At 46.3% G+C, this 14,387-nt stretch overlaps 1 protein-coding gene across 1 annotated transcript in view; it reads left to right on the plus strand.

Moving 5' to 3' along the window:
* The window catches only part of MAP4K5 (mitogen-activated protein kinase kinase kinase kinase 5), a 604,667-nt gene that overhangs the window by 153,909 nt on the left and 436,371 nt on the right, over positions 1 to 14,387 (plus strand). The gene's annotated exons all lie outside the window — the stretch shown is intronic.

Genomic DNA, 14,387 nt, shown 5'->3' on the forward strand with positions numbered 1-14,387 from the left:
GGTAAAAAAGTTGAATGAATTTGATTGCAGTGCCCATTTGTTGCATACTTATAATTGCAAGCAAGTTGTTAAACAATAGTGCAATCTTAAGAAAATCTTAAGAAAATGACAACCCCAAAAATGGAGAAAAGCTTGCTCTGACAGTAATATGTGTTGTGTTTTTTAAATTCCCATTATTTTGTTTCATGTTGGGACCACCATCTGATTGAATCCTAAACTGAGTGCGCGTAATCTGCAGCTGTTTTCTTGCCTTTCAATGTCTACATTATCTCCTGATATGGTTAGGGCCCAGTCCTGGCCTGAACTGTTTTTTCTAAGCTAGTCTATTCTGACCTTTTGGCTATATGCCCAATGCAGGTCCTGCAAGTTCCTTAGTGGGTATGATGTCCTACCTGACAGAAGGAAAGATGCAATGGCTGGAGTAGGATGGGGTTTTTGGTGTCTTGTTGAGTTTGTGACCTATAGTTTCAGATACAGTGCAACACTTGTGTTTTCAGGTTGATTTTCTACCTTTTATTTCTGCATGCTAGGATTTGATGAGCCCATCCCATATTGCATTTGAGAAGGAGAAGTGAAGTTATTTGAAGAATATGTTCCGGGGTGGTAAAAAGAAACGCAACCTTAGCTAGAGTGGTGATGGAAGCCAAAGTACCCTGTTGCCTTGTTTGCAAAGGCTGAAAATGCATATATCATTTTGCTAACGCAGGATGACCATAGCAGAAACATTTTAGCTGTCCCATGCTGCTGTCAGTGTGCCCTAATAATGTAATTCAGATATGGTTGAAGACTCTTGATTACATTTTTAGATAGGCGACCCAGTGAGGCTTCATTCTCACCGAGGTGTCCTGTCATTGTTTTTAATACACCCGCATACACCACCATTAAAAGTGTAGATCACACACAGTAACTGCCTAGGTGTTTTTATATTTGCAAAGCTTAGCTGGATCCCTAAATCTCCAGATTAATATATATTTACGCACTCCCTCCCGTTCTTTTAACGGTGAGGTCGAGTCCGCCCAGATGGCACTGTCCTACCTGGGTGGGGCTAGGTGGTCAAATGATGAACCATGACACCATATATTGTGTGAGACCACCTAGTCCGTAAAGGAAATAACCCTCTCCTTCACTCACCCTACACAGCACCCACACTTCCCGTTCTATAAACCTAGTGAGGTCTACGAGCCCACGGATAATCTCTTGTGAATATAGCTCCATAACACCGGTGAACCCCATACCTTTCTGTGTTGACTAGACTCTTGATTTAAGCCACCGGATTATCATCACATCGGTTCACACCACAATTTATTAATGTTTGATCACTGCTGTTTTCAGCTGGTTTGATTAGTGGCTATATGGTAAAGGGCTATCCAGCCCTTAGTTTTCATTCAAGGAATTTCATAAATGTTTTCATTATTTTATGGGATATTACTAGAAATGTAGGCTATCCAATAGTCTCCTCCTCCATGATTTGGCTGAGAAACATTCTACTCAATTGCTTATGTACACAATGCTTACTCATATTTGACATAAGTGGCTAGGCAACCCACATTTCTGTATGTAAGAAAGATTTATGTAAGAAAGATGAGTGCATTGTTCAACCAAGATTTATTTTGGGTCTAGCGTGGCTTGCATGTGACCCCTACTGTTTTCCTACCTACTATCCTGATCCTAACATTGTCCCTGACTCGAGTGCAGGTGTTTTGTATCCAGCTACACAGTGCCTATCTCAGCACGTTGCTTCAGTAAAAGAGGAGAGTTGACCTGGAGAGTCACATGGGTTAGCCTCTGTGCTTGTCAGGGTAGAAGAGGCTAGCTGGCACCATAGCCAAGGCTCCTACTTCTAACGATGAGCTGATAAATGCATGTCAAACATAGACTGGAAGCAGTGAACCTGGTAACCTCAGTGACCCTAGTTAGTTTGCCCAGAGAGCAGTTCTTAATTTGTGCTTGTTGTTTCCGGTGCTGAGCACCGGCACTTATTTTTGAGGGCCGGCGCTTAGTCTTCTGCCTCAAGCATTTGCTGCGAGCAAAAGACACATCTGGGAAAGACGGAGGAAGAGAAAAACGAAAAAGCGTCACAAAGGTAGAAAGCTGCTAGAGTTAGCAGAAGGGACATGGAGTGGCTTTAAATGGATTGAAGAGGCTCGAGAGGGCTTCAGGATTAGGCTGCCTCAGTATTCTGTGCTCGCACATTCAAATGCAGCAGCCTCTTGTTTAAGAGGAGGGCTTTGAGCACCGGCACATTTTTATTTACAAATTAAGCACTGCCAGAGAGCAAGTAGATTTTTATGGTGGCTCTCTTACTTCCCTAAATCACAACAGTCTGTCAGTCCACAGAGCTACCCTGTGGTTGAATCAAAGATATTACATGTTGTACCCCAGTGCACAAGCTGTTCAAAATCTCATTTGATTGTTGGGGAAAGAAAGCCTCCTGCATGGTTTTGCAATTAGACAGAAATAACGCTATGTCCTGTTTTGTTTCTTTGTCAATGGCCACTTAAAATTGCAGATGCAGGGTGGCTAGAGCAGTCCCTAGAACAGTTATGGGTAAACGTATTGAGATATGGGATGGAGGGCTTTAACATGCAAAGATATGCAATATCCTTATAGAGTTCATGTAGAGCCAACACCCCCCCCGTGATGAGAGTTCTCCTGACACCATTACCATTGATTCAATTTGCAGTGGGCCATTCAGAAAGTGAAGTCTGAGAAAGAACGGACGGCTAAGGTGTTTGAGAGGAAGAAGTTAAGATCAGCTCTCAAGGAATAGGAGTTGGTGTGAAGGTGTGGGATAGGATTGGGCTCAATAGGGAAAACAGGGGGAAAGAGAAAAGAGGTAGGAGAATACAAGAAAATTAAAAAGACAGGGATTGGAACAGAAAAAGAAGATCCAATTGTAGCAGAAAGGGCTAACTGGGGGATAAGCTTATTCCTTCCCGCCAAGGTTTCAAAGTATCTTATTCACCTGTGCCAGACTTGTATATTTATGGATGGTTTAGGCGATAACTAGTGACTCTTTAAAGTTGAGAAGTAAAACTGATAGCCCTACTGAATGGGGGGAGCTTACATCATTGAAATGCCTAAGGGTAAGAATTTTAAATCGGCACATGAAGGATGCCAGCCTAGTACCATCAGAAGTTCTTTGAGAACAAGAAGGCAGGTGAGTTTCCATCAAAATTGATAAAGAGGTATCCAGTTAATCTTGCTGTTTTGGCTGACAAATGGTTAAACAAAAGGCTGGAGCAGTATTGTTCTAAGTCGAAGGGGGAGAAGAGCTACCAGCAGAATGGTTTAAAACTGGAAGGGAATGGCCAGCGTGGTTCCCAAGGATCCCGGCCAGGACATAACCTAAGGGGATCTAGGTTCATAGTCAAATCCACAAAGAGAAAGGAGGGAATGAGCTCACCTCCACGCCTACACTAGTTACTTTGTTCAAGTGCAACATAGAGGGCTTAGCAAAAAGGATTGGACCTATTAAAGTTTCTGTACCAGCCACATGCCCGAAAGACAGCATATTTCCTATGGAAATGGGTACCACTAAAATCCCTGTAGCTCTCAGTCTAGTGATTATGGATGTCTGGAAGAGAGACTCAGACTCTCAAGCACATTCACACAAACACTATGAGGTTTGAAGTCTAGGTGGTTATCATTAGTAAGGATTTTTTCTCTGGGAAATACTGGTACCAACTATAGTGTGGTCAAGGGAAAGTCTAACCTGAGGAGATTCTCCCTGGCTCCAGTAGCATTTGCCCGCTAGCCAGTTGGAACGCCGTAGAGTACAAGCATGACAGAATTGAGCTGCAAGTCAGTGGCAAGATGGCAATGGTCGGTGCAGGCATATAAGAGAAACGGGGTGCTAAATGCCTTTTGTCCATTGTCCTGTTCACTACCTGATTAGTGCCAGGCCAGAAGCCTATGCGTGTCTGCACCATGTCATCTGTGCTTACCTGGGCACAGTCTGCACTTGTGCCTCAAGAGGAGGATGTAAATACCAGGGGTGGAGTGACCAAAACAGGGTAGTGTAGAGAAGATCAGGTAAGGCTTTCAGCAGACTCCAGCCATGGTACCAATCGGCCGTGCTCCAGACAAAGAGAAGGATGACAGGATTAGGCATAGTACCCTTCCTTCTTCATAGAGTATAGCGGGACATTATTCCCACTAAGACTCCCTATATATATTTTTAATCTTGGCCTGAACCTTTTTTCTGATTTATTAAAGTGATGTTTTAGGCTCAGCAAATTTTATTTTGCGTACACTCTCCTTCACTCACTCACCCTTTTCTCTTTCTCAGTCAGTTCTCGTTTCAGACCTCTATTTGGCGATTGGCCTTCGGTTAAGTACCACCCCTACTTCTGGGTGGTCCGCCAGACATTGCAGCACCGGTCTGACGAGGAGACAGCCCAGTGATGAAACCTGTCACCCTATTGGGTGCTTGAGGGCTCTCCTGATATCAATCATATATCTTCGCCCTTATCTTCCTATATAGTTAATAGGTTTTTTGTCCTTTGAAAGTGGTCCATAAGATCTGTGACTTCAACTGCTTGGTTGAGGGAGGACCTGCACTGGAACCCCGCGGGGTGTTTCATGTGAACTGGCCGAAATGAAACCTCAAGAGTATAAAGTTAAAATCCAGCTAGTAGCAAGCTTAGTGTGAGAACTCTCCTACCTATTATACAGTTAGAGAAGGATGGCTCCATTAAAGGAATAAAGCTTGCCCTTGATATGATTTCTGAACAGAAGAATTCATGTAAAGAGATTTGGGGGGGGGGGGTGGACATGCTTTTTGGAACCTGGGAACCAGTAACATTTTGTTGTGGATTCTATCACTTTAGTGCAGACGTTACTTGATGGTATAAATAAGCAAGTAAAACAACGGCTTCATAGATAAAAAGTGATTCTGTGTCCGGTCCGGAGGCTTGAATTATGCCTTCTTTCTTCACTTTTATTTATAACAGCAGCCACTATAAAAGGACAAAAAACTATCTTTACCATACGGCCAAGGGAAAGTTTAAACATTAACCAATCATCACAGAGTCTATATCGATGCTCCCTCTTTCTTCATTGCTGCAGCCACGAAAGATAATTTTTCTCACTTTCCCCTTCATGTTTTAGTGGTTGGTGTACAGTGGTGGGGGAATTTATATGGTGGAGTGTTCTTGTGCCCTAATTCCTCTACTTGACACTCTGCCAGCACTGTTGCAGAGTTCCTAGTGCGCCGCAGAGCCTTGGTCTTGCGACCCGGTAGTCTCTGGAGCGTGTGATGCCCCACTGGGGTCTGTATGTGTGTATTGCAGACTTTGGCAATAATTGCTCATTATTAACTTACTCTGTGACCACCATGCCTGCTTGGGGGTCGGGTCGGTAAACAGTCACCCCCGGGGCCCTCCTACAGTGCTTCACCGGCCTAGTAGTTGTGTTTCTTGTTTCTGAATTGGGAATGCTGGCTTGGTGAGAGTACAGGCCAGTGTATTACTGTCTATATTGCTTGCATTACTGCAGTTGCCCCTACTTTATTTGGGAGTGTGCCCCTGAATTTCTTGCCCCCTCCGTCGCATTATGCAGCTCATGGCACTGCAGGGACCTGTCCAGGGTATCTAATATTCAGGGGATTGTTTTGGGGTGCATGGGTCCCTAATTAGAGTATGACCTCTACCCAATCTTTGCTAGATGTCGAGCTGGTGTCGCTGCCATAGAGGATACAGAGATGATCTTTTCGGAGGAAGAAGCTTCCACATTCCTTCCTCTGGGTGCTGAGTTTTGCGAAGCAGTGGACGTGTCCATTCATCGTGCTATTTCCATGGCTGTCGCATCTCTTGAGGAGAAACTAGATAAATTGGCACAAGCCCAGAAACGGGCCAGTGACATCGCTTGACCAAGAGCGCTCAGCGCCTCCGGCGAGTAAGTACACCTTGGAACACAATGTCGAGAAGGATGATTTTGCGTGCCTTAAAAGGGCTTTCCTGCAATCGCAGCCTAGAATGCATGAACCGGATCCTGTACTCCAGTTTTCCAAGTCCCCTTCTCATTGGGACGGGGATGATTCCCAGGGGGACTCGAATGGTGAGCCTGGTCCTTCTCGCCCTTGGCACCCCTCTACTGGGGAGGCGTCTCAGGCCTCACAGGAGAGCTTAGTGGCAGAAATGCTTGATCCGGATGACCTTATTCATCCTCGTTCTTCTATGTGGCCTCCTTGCGAAAAGGTAGTAACCTATGTCGCTGGTCGCTTGAGGATGCCGTTGGACAAGGAGGTCAGCGACGGCTTGCGGGCAGGGTGGACAAGACTCTGGAGATAGACAAGCGCATGAATACATTCCTGGCTTAATTTAGTCAGGGCCCCAGTAAAGACATTGACCACTCCTTGTGGTCTTGTCAGGATAAACTTCTAGATGTCACTAGGCCCATTACGAAGATTTTGGATATGACTGCGGAGGCCAAGCTTTCAGGTACCCTCATTCAACCCGAGCTCCCATCAGGTTGGGCTCAACGCACTGTCATTCTCCTAGGGGACGACAACTGTGCCTTGTAGGCTGAAAGGAGGCAGTCTCTCCTTGATTAAGGTGGACCCAAAATTGGACGACCTGGCATCTTCTGAGGCAGGGCCTGCAGCGTGGGGTTTGTTTGGAGACCCCTTTATAAAAGAATTGGGCAAATTAGTCCAGACATTTTTCATCCAAAATTTTTGGAGGGGTCGGACGTGAGTGCTCGTCCCTCCTTTTTTCATCCGGGTCTTCCCAAAAAGGCCGAGGCTCCCGCCAAGCTCAGTGGCAGGATCCAGCTCACTTTGGAGGTTTCTGCTCATCTCTGTGATTCCCACGAACCTGGGGAGGCAGAGCTGATGGATGAGGTCATGTCCTGGGATTTGTCTAAGGACGGTTGGCCAGTTTTCATCACAACTGGAAACGGTTGACGTACGACGCTTGGGTTCTACAGACAGCACAGGGGTATCACTTTGAGTTTGTGGGTATTCCTTTGCAGGTCACTGCCCCACGGCTCCCGTTTTTTTTTTTTTTTTTAAACATAAGCTGCTCTGATCGATTGGGAGGTTTCGGAACTCCTCAACAAAGGGGCTATCACTTTGTCCACTCTTCATACACATGGTTTGATCATCAAGAGAGACGGTGGTCAATGTCCTGTGATCAATCTCAGGGACTTCAATGGGTGGCTGCTCAACCGCCACTGCAAGGTATCCATCTTGTTAGGGACCTTCTACGCCCGGGGGACTTGATGGGTCAGTTGGACCTAAAGGATGCTTACCTGACCATTCCGGTTTTCCTGCCTCATCACAGGTCTCTCCAATTCATTTGGAAATCCCAAGTCTTTGCTTTTCAGACACTTCCTTTTGGTCTGTCCTCCGCGTCCGAGTGCTTCACCAAGGTATTCAGGCCTTTGGTGGAGTTCCTTCGGGGCAAAGGCCTTTGCATGATCGTCTACCAGGATGGCATTGTTCTTATGGACCAGTGCCCTCCCACGCTTATATTACATCTTAAGAGGGCAGTGGATTTGTTGGAGAGTCTAGTTTTTGCATCAACGAGAGGGAGTTGCTCCTCAGACCACAGCAAAGGATTACCTTCCTTGGGTTTGTCATAGACACTCGGTCGTCCATCCTGAGTTTTCCGGGAAAGAAAATGACAAAAACTTACCACGAATTGCAAAAGATGATGGCTCGCTCTCTCACACTTCCCTCAGGAATCTAGCCAAATTGATAGGCCTGCTCATATCTTATATCCAGGTGGTATTTCTGGGCCCTCTGCATTACAGAGCCTTGCAACTCCTGAAGGCTCATCATTTGAGAGAAGGGCTATCTTAAGCCGCTCAGATTGTTCTCACTAACAAAGTCTGGGACGGAATGAGGTGGTGGCTGGACCACATGAAGGCCTGAAATGGGAGGGCCATATGCGGATCCAGTCCTGATCTGGTGATTGAGTCGGTTGCCAGCCTCTCCGGTTGGGTAGACAGTTGTGGAGACATTTCCACAGGAGGGAAGTAGCCATCCGACGAAAGGTTCCTTCACATCAATTTCCTGGAGCTGGTGGCAGGGTCTTTTGCGGTCCGCTGTTGGACGAAAGATAGAGCCAGATGTTCTGTCCTTCTGAAGATGGAAACTCTGATGGCAGTGCACTAAATCAACCGCTTGAGAGGTCCTCGTTCTCGGACTTGGGTGGAGTACTGCCTTCAGCTGGAGGTTTCGGTGATGGCGGAGTATCTGCCAGGGAAGTCCAACGAGGGTGCTGATTGGCATTCCAGACATCTTCAGGATCTCAGTGCCTGACAACTTGATACAGAAGTGTTCCGCATAATTCAAAGATTGTGGGGCCTGTTCTCGGTGGACATGTTCGCCTCTCGCCAAGGTTCTCATTCAAGCCGGTTCTTTAGCTGGAAACCGGTTCGGCAGGCGGTTGCGACGGATACCTTTCTCCAGGATTGAAGTGTGGAGGAGGGATATGCCTTTCCACCCTTCGCGATGTTAATGAGAATGACGTCTCAAGTACGCAGGCAGAGGGCGTCATTGGTGGTGATTTCACCATTGTGGAGATCTTAGGCGTGGTTCCAGTGATGATGGAACTTTCTCAGGATTTTCCAATCCGTCTACCCTGCAGACAAGACATTCTTCGGGATCCTCTAGGGAATCCTCACCACATGGTTCTCGAGGGCCATCTGCCTCTTATGGAACGGAGGAGCTCTGGTCACCAGAACTACCAAGAGGTACAAGTCCACTTGGGCACGGTGGTTAGGTAGGTGTTTGCAGAGGGATATTGATCCCCTGGAATCAGGAGTTGTTCCTGCCCTGAACTTCCTATCCTTGTTAGTTTGGGGGGGGGGGAATGGCATATAGGTCTGTAAATATCTTTCGCTCCACTGTTTCGACGTGACATTTGCCCTTTGAAGGTGTTCCATTTAGGGAGCACCCCTTAGTGAGGAAGCTAATGAGGGGTATTCTGCTCTAGGTTCCCCGGGAGCTGAGGTACTCCTCCTTGTGGGACATTAACCTGGTGCTTTGTTTGTTCCAGAGCTGACCCTGAAATAAGTACCCCTCCAGAAAACGGTTGTCAGGTTAGCTGTCTGTTATTGTGCTTGGTTTCTTGCTGTAAGGTGTCTGGTGTGAGAGCACAGGATATTTCTGGCCGGGGTTTTCACGCTTGAGGGTATTACCTTCCACATCTCCTGGAGGGCGAAATGTCATTCTAAGTTAGTATCATATCCAGTGTTCCTTCATCACCCTAAGCTCTGTGTGGTTCGATGCCTCAAGGCTTATGAGGCAGTTGCGAAAGAGTTCAGGCCAGCGAGTGGATGGCAGTTGTTCATTTCTCTACGAAAACCGTATAGAGTGGTTTCGTCTCCCACTATGGCTCTGTGGGTGAGAGGTATCTTGCAGGAAACTGGTATTGACGCTTTGATTATTGGTCCACGTACGGCGAGACGAGCGATGGCTTCTAAGGCTTTTGCTTTGGGAGCCCGCCTGGAAAACATCCTGAGTGCAGCAGATTTGTCGTCCATTTCCACTTTCAAGCCATTTTACTTTAAGTCGGTGATCCATATGGCGTCCAAAGTTGTGGACAAGCTTTGAACTGGCATAATCCGAGCCTCTGGTCCTGAGATAGAAGGAAAAATGTTCTAGCTAACATAACGGGAAGATTCAGTTCTATTAAGGTCACTGAGGCGAGGATTATTCCCCCTCATGTGTAGATGGGGAGTCTCTTCTCTCTCCTCTTTATCCCAACCCTATTTTTCTAGACCTGTTCTGGGATGACCAAGGGTTTCATTATGCATTGGATGTCTACTCTTTCTAGGGACGAGTTTGCATAGGCAAACCCATTGATGGTTTGAAAGTCTCTCGTTGGGTATAAGTATTCTTCTCCTTTTATTCTCTCGTAATCTGTTATGTTATGATCTTGCATCTCATATTAGAAAAGATGGTTATTATTATGTATCTTTGTGGTCGACTCAAGTATCTGATGTTGCTCAATCTTATGACATTTTCTTACAGAGACATTGGGGTTACCAGTTTTTTCTTTCTAAAGGGAATGAGATGGGTAATCAGGGCGTGATGGAATAATCTGAGTTTATGGCCAAGCACAACTGTTGGAACGAGACAAGGTTTTTTCCACTTCCAAGTTTCTGCTGCATGAAGAAAGAGGGAGCATCAATATTGTTGAATGACTATAAGACAGACTCTGTGATAATTGATTCTTGTTACTGTTTATACTTTCCCTTGGCCTTTTGGGAAAGATAGTTGTTTGTCCTTTTGAAGTGGCTGCTGTTATATATAAAAGTGAAGAAAGAAGGCATAATCCTCACCTCCGTGTCACTAATAGATCTGAAACTTTCCATCACGTTAGCTAGGAAATTGTTCATTTTCCATTGATAGTTAAATGATATTACATGGGGTTATGCATTGCTGGAGGAGTCCTCTGGTTTGCTGCATCTTGTTAACTCATTATGGTATGTTTTCTGGACCCAGATTGTGAGGATTGTGTGTACTTTGCTTTCTCATTTGGACGTGATCTCTGTATATTTTTTTTTTTCCTTATTTTAAATTGAGTTGGCCATTTTTTGTATGTTTTCTAATGACTTGTTAAATATTATAGTGTTGAAGTACTTGTTAGATGGGGCTACAGTCTGCTTTAGCATTATGCTATAAATCCTATTACAGTAAAGAGAACACAGAGAGAGTCTTTCGGTGCTCATTTGCTCAGTTATGTATTTTGCATTGTTTTTATATTAGGAAGAGGGTGAGAAGGTAGTCCCTCTCTGAAATCACAAGTCGTCCTTGACACAAGTGCTGCCCATTCAGAGTACAAGTCATCCCACCAACAGTAGTCTCACATGCACTCTTATTCTCAAACTGACAATCAGTCTACCAGAAGCAGTCTTATACTCCTTGAGGATTAGCAGTCTTGCAGTACCTACTGCAATTTTGCATCCATCCAAGTAGCAATTACCCCTCACAGATCAGCATTCCCAACCCTCACACTAGTAAGCACACTACTGAGTGGTCACAATCATTCACAAACAGCCAATGTTACACTACTGACAGCATCACCACTTTCACCATCAACACCACTGCTACCACCATCTCCGCTTGTACAATCACCGCTACTTTCATCATCTGATTGGGGCATTTGCCACAGATTACTTACCTTAGAATGTTTCCCAAGTGTCAGTCTGGATCCAGAAAATCTTGAGCAGTACCTCTGCGTGATAGTAGGTGGCATCAATCAGCTTTGTGTTATTGGCATTGTCCTTGCCAGAAATGAAGTGCACTCTGCCTGTATATAGGCATGAACCCAGTGTGCTGGTATCAGTTCTTTACTTTCTGCTCCATAAGTGCAGATCTGGAGAGAGCACCCTTAATCCTTTTTTTAAACTTTTGTTTTGACATTTTGATGAAATTCTTTTGAGTCTTTGCTCCTAGACTGACAATAGAGATGTTCCCTAAAAAATGGTCTGTGAGGTTTAAACTCTGTGGCTCCTGTCACAGGTAGATTTCTGTGACAGACCCCCCCACCTGGTTTGCCTCTGGTACCTGGCCAAGTCTCAAAGCATTCCCCAACTGTTGCACGATGAACCCTAAGGCTGTTTAGGATCGTGTCCTGAAGCTTCTGGTCATCCGAAATGAGACAACTCTGCACCACTCCAGGTTCTGTTGCAATGAAGGTCCCAGGCTCAATCTCTGAGCCGCTTCTGTTGGTCATCATTGTGCTCCAATACATCATTGGGTAAATACTACTAAAAGTCCAAGACGTTAAAGCACTCTTTGACTTCACTGTGCTAGTCCAAGACTTAAGACGAGGTCTGGGAACCAGGCCTCAAACCTAAGTACTGCTCCTACACATCAGCGGCAGAGCCCGTCTGGGTCCTATCCCCTCCTCACTGAATTTCCCAGTGCGACCCCCACCCAGCTAAAAATGTTATGAAGGCATGCACCTCATATTTGGCCAGACCAACCCCTCTGGCTCTCCATCGGGCTCCATCTGTTCAGAAGGCGCCCCCACTGGATTCCCTCTGGCAAGTTGGCCCTCTGCACCAGTTGAGCGCTTTGGATCCGGATTGGCTCCGGTCGCAAGTCTCTGACCTTCCTCGGAACCTGTTTCGGTGGTACCTTTCACGGTGTCACCAATGCACCTCAAAGATGCCAACCCCATTGTTATAACCGATTCGGGCCGGGATCGTCTAGCGTCTCCTCCAGTGCCGACCAGAACAAGACCCTCTGGGTCAGATACAGTGCCTCCTTTTACTGATAGGCAATGTGGGGATTACAATTTGGACAGATCTGACTATCCATGTGATTTCACTGAACCGATGGAAGCGCTTGAGGAAAACTGAAAAAATGAACTACCGGATGCCAGTGTTCTAGACAGCAATGGCTTAGTCTCTTCCCCCCTATTGTGTCTACGGGGGAAGGAGATTAATTTGCCATGGTGGTGAGGAGGGTGGCTAAGGTCTTGGACCTTGTACTGCCCTCAGTGTCAGTCAAGAGGAGCGTCTTGACAGGTGTGCCTCAACTGGCAGTTGCCCCCACCAAACCTTTTCTCCCCTTTAATGAAGCCCACACTGATGTGCTGCTTGGGGCATTGGCCAAGCCCTTTACATGGGCTCTTGTGCACAGGACAATTGCCCACCACCCCACTACTGGGTATCCCGCTTTCCTTACCTAGCACTCCACCCAAGAGAGTCTAGTTGTCCAGAGCTCCAAGTCCAAAGTCGACTTTGGTGCGTTCCCTACTACTCCACTGTGGAAACACTCAGTAAGAGGATTTTCTCTTTCACCATCCTTGCACTGCAGTCAGTGAACTCTGCGTGCCTGTTGTGTTGATATTCTCACATGTTTTGCAATTTAGTTAAGTGCTGCCCGTGGACTCAAAGGAGGCCTGAGCTGTACTGTCCCAGGCTATTTCCGATGGCAGGGATGTAACAATGTTTATTACATCCTGTGGACTGGATACGACTGACTTAATAAGTAAAGCGATTGCTTCATCATTGGAACTCCGTTGCCACACTTGGTTGAGGTCTCCTGGCTTTTCGGGGACATGCCATTTGATGACACTTGCCTGTTTGGTGATAAGGCTGACTCAGCCCTTGAGCGCTTTGAGGACAGCAGGGCCACCGCCTAGTTGTTAAAACTCTGCAAGGCCCTGCAATAGCCCCTTTCTGCCTTTTGCCAATTCTGTGGTACAGTTGGGGCTTCCAACAACATCCATGCCCACCCAGCCACCATTGTCAACAAACTTCCCAGTCTTTCCGTGGCTTCGGATGCAGTTCTCAAAAGCCCCTTGGGACCCATCACCTGAAATCTAACCACTCTGCCACCCCACAATAGCCGCAGTGTTCAAACTTCTTTAATGTACGCTCTCACTATTACTGGCTACCAATCGGTGGTAGGATCAAGCTCCACCTGCCCCGATGGTGGTCCATAACCTTGGACAAACGAGTGCTCCAAATTGTTCACCAGGATTATGCACTCCCATTCACAGAAACACCGTTGCCCATGCTAGCATCTTGAGACACACTGACAAAGGGCCACCGCTTCCTGCTGAATCAGGAAGTATAGGCTCTTATGGCCAAAAGAACCATCAATAGGGTGCTGACAGAACTAGGATGTGGTTGCTATTCTCGCTCCTTTCTGGTGCCGAAAAAGAACAGAGGCATCCACCATATAGTAGAACTGCACCCTCTCAACTACTTCCTGAGGAAAAAGAAATGCAAGGTGTTCACTTTAGCTAAGGTCCTGACTATTCTGAAGACTGGATGGTAGCGTTGGATTTGGAGGGCACCTATTTTTCACAAAGCTGTCCTTCCAGACCACAGATGTTACCTGCGGTTCATGATGAGCTATGAGGACTTTGTTTGGTGTGCTCTCCTTTGGCCTTACCAGCACCTCTTGGGTGTTAAAAAAAAAAAAAAAAAAAAAAGGTTGCAGTCTATCGGCGGAAGTCAGGTGTTCCTGTCGTCCCCTACCTTGATGACTGGCTGTTGAACGTGAGCTCACTCTAGGCTGTTGTCTCCCACCTCCAGATAATGGCAAACCTCCTGCATTTGCTGGGGGGGTCACTGTCAGCATACCGAAGTCACACCTTATTCCCTCTCATGTTGCTCCCTTTTATCTTAGCCATTCTAGACACAGTGCAGTTTCAGGCCTATCCTTTGGAATGGTGAGTCCAGAATATGCAGGCTAAGATTCTGATGTTTCAGCCTCTATTCTGGATTTTAATAAGATTCACTCTGAGGCTTCTGTTCCTCATGGCCTTCTGCATCCTGCTGGTAACACATGCTCACTGCCATATGCATGCTGTACAGTGGGACCTGAAGTCCCAGTGGGTGTAGCATCAGAGAAGTTTCTCCAAATTCGTCCATCTATCTGACAGAACTGCAAAAGACCTGAGGTGGTG

The sequence above is a fragment of the Pleurodeles waltl genome, chromosome 9 (assembly GCF_031143425.1).
Source record: "Pleurodeles waltl isolate 20211129_DDA chromosome 9, aPleWal1.hap1.20221129, whole genome shotgun sequence".
NCBI classification, from domain to species: Eukaryota; Metazoa; Chordata; class Amphibia; order Caudata; family Salamandridae; genus Pleurodeles; species Pleurodeles waltl.